The sequence below is a fragment of the Cicer arietinum genome, chromosome 6, assembly GCF_000331145.2.
Source record: "Cicer arietinum cultivar CDC Frontier isolate Library 1 chromosome 6, Cicar.CDCFrontier_v2.0, whole genome shotgun sequence".
Classification (NCBI taxonomy): Eukaryota; Viridiplantae; Streptophyta; class Magnoliopsida; order Fabales; family Fabaceae; genus Cicer; species Cicer arietinum.
Window position 1 is genome coordinate 22,836,410 of NC_021165.2, and position 7,105 is coordinate 22,843,514.

Here is a 7,105-nt window from a genome sequence, read left to right on the forward strand (position 1 = left end):
TGAAATAAGTGAATTTGCTTTGTGAGAGTGGTTTTGCTAAGAGCGAGGTTTGAGGCAATGGAAATTTTCTCGATGAGCTAACCTTCAGCCAACGAAAAAAGTAATTATGACCCATGTTGAGGTGGTTTGTGAGTGCCGACTAATTTACTTAAAGAAGCCAAATTTGCCTAATGGATTTGGCAAGACCTTTCTAGTATATATAGTTTTCAAACTTCACATCTTGTCCATTTTACGACTCAAACCCTTCTCCCATCCATGTAACTCTATGCAACTAGTGTCCTAACCTTACTTTGATGACATCAACTATGTTGACAATACACAATACTAAACATGAAAATACAAATAAATCACAAGTCGGAGTATACATAAAAGATAGTAATAATATTAATAATTAGGATTAACCCAAATAGATTCATATGAATTAACACAACCAAATCACTTGAATGATTACTATTATTCACTGTCCCTGGCCAAATATTTCATTGTCTGTTGCAAACTCGAAATCAGCACAACAATTTAACGCATTAACGCCCAAGAAACCATCACAAAGCTGAACGAAACACATATTCAAAACTCAAACCAATAATTAACATTTAAAAGATATAGTGAATAATAAAAAATTATCATAATAACTCAAAAAATAAAAACAAACAACAAACAATTTGACTCAAATTATTAAATAATAATGACTTAATACAAAATTCTTTAGCCATGAGAATATGACAGATTCAGAGGTACTGCATCACCTGAACTTGATCAAATTAGTGTTCATCTAGGCATTTAGCAAGTTCAATCAACAAATAAATAACCGACAAAAGAACCAAACAAGTGCCTGGTAAATAACCCCCAGTAAACAAATGCACGCATTACACAAAACCAAATAAATTTCAATCAACGGATTAAAGAATTAGAAATTATGATACCTCTAGATTTTGCATGTTATGATCCTTCAAACATCCAACATGATATTATTTTTCACACTGCAAGAACAAATCAATTAGTGCTACAAACAAATATATACTAATATCAATGAAAGCAATTGAAAATTTAGGCTTGGCAATATATAATAATACAAATAAAGCAATACCTGATCACAAATAATTACTGCTCGAGGACCAAATAATTTAACAAAATCATGACATTTGTACATGATATCAAACATTAGTTAAGAAACAATACAAGAATCAAGTCTAGATATATGTCACAAACTATAGCATAAAAAATGTGTCGTTAACGACATGAAAATAATAGGGCATTACCCGCACATAGCACATCCACCATGGTCGACTGCTACATTTTTTACAATGCGAATGCATCTTCGGTTTATCTGTTCTAAGGGATCAATGCATGAAATCCTTTCAACTGTCAGAGCATTCACATTACGTTCTACATTACTCTCCATCAAGAAGTTATTTTGACAATTTCTCATAGTTTTTGCAATTGTTCCATTTGCAAAAACTTTGACAACAATAAAAAAATTCATTCCTAAACTTATCAAACTGTGAGTTAATCTGCTATGTAAACTAGAGCACAAGAATTAAAGAAAAATGTAATGGTAAAGATTGACAACATAAATGCTTATAAATGATACTATTGAAATTAGTAGCATATTTGTATCCAAGAAATATCTCTATAAACTTGAGAATACTATACACATCTTTTACCTTTCACTTTCTCACATACAGGGTAGGTAGTAGAATTTGGATGTAAATAAATATGTATAAGTTCTAGCAATACAGCTATAAAAAGTGAAAAAAGTATTCTGGAATAAGTGAAAAAAGTTCATACATAGCTGTTATTATGACTAAACCACTTTCTAGATAATTTGTTAAGTGCTTGCCTTTCTTTGACAAAATTGGCATTTGTAAAGCAGAGTGAGCCGAAACTTATGTGAATCACTATGATGCCAGGCGTGCTTACAACCATCAGATATTAAGTTACATCACAGAAGACTTCTGTTCTTGGAACTCTACCTAGAATTTCTACTCCAGGTCGAATTGATTGTATTAGTATCTTTGCAAATGAGATTGTCACCTGCACATCCAAAATAAAACATGAAATTAATACATTATACAAATTCTGAAAGTCAAGGAAAATTTGTACAAATCAACTTTACATTGGAATCTTAATAATAAGGTAGTTACAGAGCAAGTAGTTAACCCAAATTAATGAATTTTACAGTAGTTACTACTTATAAGGATGCTAGTTAGTAGTTACTATCCAATAAATGAAAAAGTTCGAAAGTGGTTAATAACTTACAGCTACAAGAAGACCAATCTCTACAAATGTAAACAAGACGCCAACGAAAGCTCCAATACAGGCAAGAAAGTCTAGCTTGTCAACCTTTCAGATATAGCGAGCCTCATTTACATCGATTAATCCAGGAAGTGCATAGAGGATGATAGCAGCAAGGATAGCCATAAGGGTGTAGTATAAGAGCCTTGCAAATAATTGCAGGAACAAAATCACACTAATGGCCATCACAATATTTGAGACTGTTGTTTGACATTTTACACTATAGTTAACTGTTGTCCTTGAAAAAGAACCTGCAGCAAGAAAATATAGCAAAAGATTTAGACAGTTCTCATACAACCTTTTAGCTGTTATAAAAGAGAAGTAAGTCGGTTTCAATATGTTTTCGGTCTGTACAGATATATAACTTTTTGCTTTTAATATCTACAATAATTTCTTTATTTTCAGTCTTTGCAAATATTTCACCTTTTGCTTTTGGTCCTTATTGTTTTGTTTGTTAAGGGACTAGAAACATTTAAACCAAGAAAGGTTTTTATGATGATTAAAAACAAATAGTGATATATTGCAGAGACTGAAAAACATATTTAAATCAAGAAAGATTAACGATTGAAAAAGACATCACTTAAGGATCCAACAATGTTTATGATTCCATTGACAACATTTCTCTGTTCCCATCAACCCTTTCTTATGATATCCCTTAATGAATGCGAAAGATCGACCAACAACCCTTTCTTTCTGAATCAGAAGTTCATATGGCCATATTGGTCACATGATTCCAAACTGTGAAATAGAAATAAGGTTTAGCAAAGAAGGTTTAATACTACCCACGTCCATAGTATTAAAAGTTTGGAAGTACAAATATAGCCTAATAATGGTTAGTACATAGTGGTTAGACCGTTTTCTCCCCAATTATACCAATCTCTATTAAATTTTCAAATGCTACGTGGTTTACTTGTTTTGGAAACTTAATTTTTCCTTGTGAACAAAGACAAAAAATTAACATACTAACCAATCACAAAATGAATAGCTAAGCACTTGCGATATAATCATCCTCACAGTTGTCTTCCCATAGCCCATCATTCATGCACCACAAATTGAAAGTATTTAGAATGCCAAAGTAATCATACTTGTAATCCATAACATGTAATCACGAGACAACAAACCAAGAAACTGGCCAACAACATATATACAACATCCATTTAAATAAGGCTGGTTCTATTGCAATCTATTCTACAATTTTATTGGTTCAAGTAAGAAAATGGTAATATAGATACTGAGAAAAGCAACAAATTGAGCTAAGATTGCTATTTATTTATGCTTTTACTTACTAGAACAGAAGAATATAGCATCAAGCCATCAATTAGAATGAATTGGGTTAAATTAATTAAAAATCAAGGTGTTTTTACCTTCAGAATCCGCGCTTCCTCAAGAGGAACATTTTGCCCTTCATATTTCAATATCGAAGCTACAAGAGTATATGAGAGACATAAACAAAATGTAAGCATTCAAAATGGAGCCACATTAATTTTAGCCAATAACAAAATAGACCTGATGTAAGTATATTTAAATTCTACTATCTACTCAAGCACGATACTTTTCCTTGAAATATGTGGATTTTTTTCATTTATATCCTTTTTTTTTAATTTGACCAAAATGCCACACATTAAAAAAATAATACAGAAATGTCCTACTTTTTAACCTTTGCAGATCGCAATGTGGGGATGCGATCATGTGAAACATTTTTTTTTTTCATCCTAAATAGAAGGTCGCATCCCGGGAATGCGACCATCTACTACTATATATATATATATTTTGTCATTTTATTAATTTTGTTAATTATTATTTAATAAATTATAAATAATTAAAATATTTAAAAATTCAAAAAAATATTAATAAAACAAAATCCATTAATAAATAATAATAATAATTTTAATTTTAATAATATTCTAAATTTTAATAAAAATAATAATAGTAATAATAATAATAATAAAGTAAATTATATTAATAAAATAAAATTAATTAAATTGAATCAATAAAACACGTTAAATTAAAGAAAAAAATACATCAAATTTATATTTTATTATTATTATTATTATCATTTTCATTAATTTTTATTTATTATATAAGAAAAAATAGGAGCAAGTTGTTATAATAATGTGCCAAAAGAGGAGGAAGTTGTTATAACAATTTGACAAAATAGGAGGAAATTGTTATAATAATTTGCCACATATGGGACGTTGTTATAATAACGTGTCAAAATAAATAACGTGTTCTATATTTTGCCGATAAAATAACATTGTATTTCCTTAACAACTTCACTTAATATTAGTTTTTTGAATTTTTAAATATTTTAATTAATCAAAAATTCTATTAATAAAATAAAATATATTAACAAATAATAATAATAATAATTTTAATAATATTATAAATTTTAATAATAAAATATCAAAGTTAACGTGTTTGAGTGCGAAAATAAATAACATGTTATATTATTTTGACAACTCAATCGTATTTTGCTGGTAAGTTAACACTTAATATTATTTTATTAACAATTGAGTTATTGATTATTTAATAAAATAAAAATAATTAAAAAATTAAAATACTATTAATAAAATAAAACATATTACGTTGGAGAAAAAAAAAAAAGCAGTTAAACAAGAGGAAGTTGTTAAGGAAATAGATGGTTATTTTAACGACAAAATATCATGAACACGTTATTTATTTTATTTTGACACGTTATTATAATAACGTCCTCCTACTTATTTTGGCAAACTATTATAACAACTTCCTCCTTTTTTGATACATTGTTATAACAACTTCCTCATATTTTTCTTATCTAATAAATAAAAATTAATGAAAATAATAATAGTAATAATAATAATAATAATAAAATATGAATTTGATGTTTTTTTTTATTTTCTGTATTTTTTTCTTTAATTTAACTTGTTTTATTGGTTCAATTTAATTAATTCTATTTTATTAATATAATTTACTTTATTACTATTATTTTTATTAAAATTTAGAATACTATTAAAATTATTATTATTATTTATTAATGTATTTATTTTATTAATATTTTTTTGAATTTTTAAATATTTTAATTATTTATAATTTATTAAATAATAATTAACAAAATTAATAAAATGACAAAAAATAAATATATATAACAGTAGATGGTCGCATCCCCAGGTTACAATCTGCAACTGAGGCTAAAAAGTAGGACATTTCTGTATTATTTTTTTAATGTGTGGCATTTTGGTCAAATTAAAAAAAAAGGATATAAATAAAAAAAATCTGAAATATGTGGCAAGTTTATTTTTCAAATCAATCAACAGAAGTAAATGTAAAAGCTAGTTTAGTATTGTAATGACCGATGTAATTATCTGTTCAACACTTCATCTTGATAGAAAATACACTAGAGTGCCCAGCTAGTGTGACTATTAGGGGGAATTCGGGTAAATGCTTTTAATTAAGCGTTTGTTGAGTAAGAGCTCATCATATGACAAAGTATGTCATAAAAGCTTAAATTTTAGAAAAATATTTTTTCTAAAATATTTCAATTCGGGTCAACGTGGAAAAAAAAGAGAGAAAATTGTGTAATTAGTTTTAATTGTCTGACTATAGCAAAAATCTGGAATGTTGTTATAAGAATAAGAAACCTCCATGGGAGCAACCCTGCGCCGAATATTTCCAGACCGACTCAATGAAAAACTGGGTCTTCTCCCAAACTTTTCGGGTCGGATTGAACTCGAGGGATTCAACGTTTGAACAGCTTTATCATCTATTGCAGCAATAGCACTACACAATACACAGTGAAACAATGGAGATTTTTCCACAAAAATATAATGGTTTGCAAGAGTATTTGAGATATCTCTTCTCGTCCACAAGTCCTCGTCAGCCCTAAGTTAATAATAAAATCCAACGATAAACTATAAGAAATTAGCACTTAAACAGGAAATACAAAGCAACATTTGTGGAATACACTCTAGAATTATCAACAAGTTTGCAATATCTTGGAAATGTAATAACAAATCTTTTATGAGATTTCAATTGTGAATTCACCCTCCCGGCTCTTCTTGTCATAATAGTTCTGTTGTTAATAAAATTCCAATAGAAAATTGAATCTACAAGAATATACACCTAATACCTCTAATAACTACAAGATAGTCATCACAAACCACACCGACTAGCTCGATTCTGTCAGGCTTGCGCGCACGTAGTTGTTCTTCTGATTGATGTTCTTCTTATGTCTCATTCACTTTCTGCCAATAATTATCAGTAATTGTTCCATCCTCTGCGACTTTAGATTAAAGATTAATAATAAGAACAATTATTAATCTAAAATTAATAATAAGTTTAAATATATTTTTAGTCCCTACAATATGAATCATTTTGATTTTACTCTCTGTATTTTTTTTTTAATAACACTCTTGCAAATTCTCAAATATTTTAAAAAAGTCCTTAATGTGATTTTTTGATTAAAAAATATTGAAGTGACTATTATTAATTAGATAATAATTAATTAATAAAATATTAATTAAATTTAATTTGATTATCATTATTAATAAATAAAAACTAACAACTACAAACTCATATATATTTAAACTAAAATCCCATAGATTTTCCTGCATTCAGTGACCAATCTTCAACAACTCAAACCAAGAACACTTTCTCCTAAAATAAGAATGGTTTGAAGAATTGATGTGATTTGGTGTTTTTTGGGGATTGAAATTAGGGTTTATGAAGGGTTTTGGGATTGGATTTTGAGAGAAGAAGACTTTGGGGTTTGAAGATCCATGTTCAGTTAGATACATTTACGCAGGGCCGGCCCAACACGTTATGAGGCCTAAAG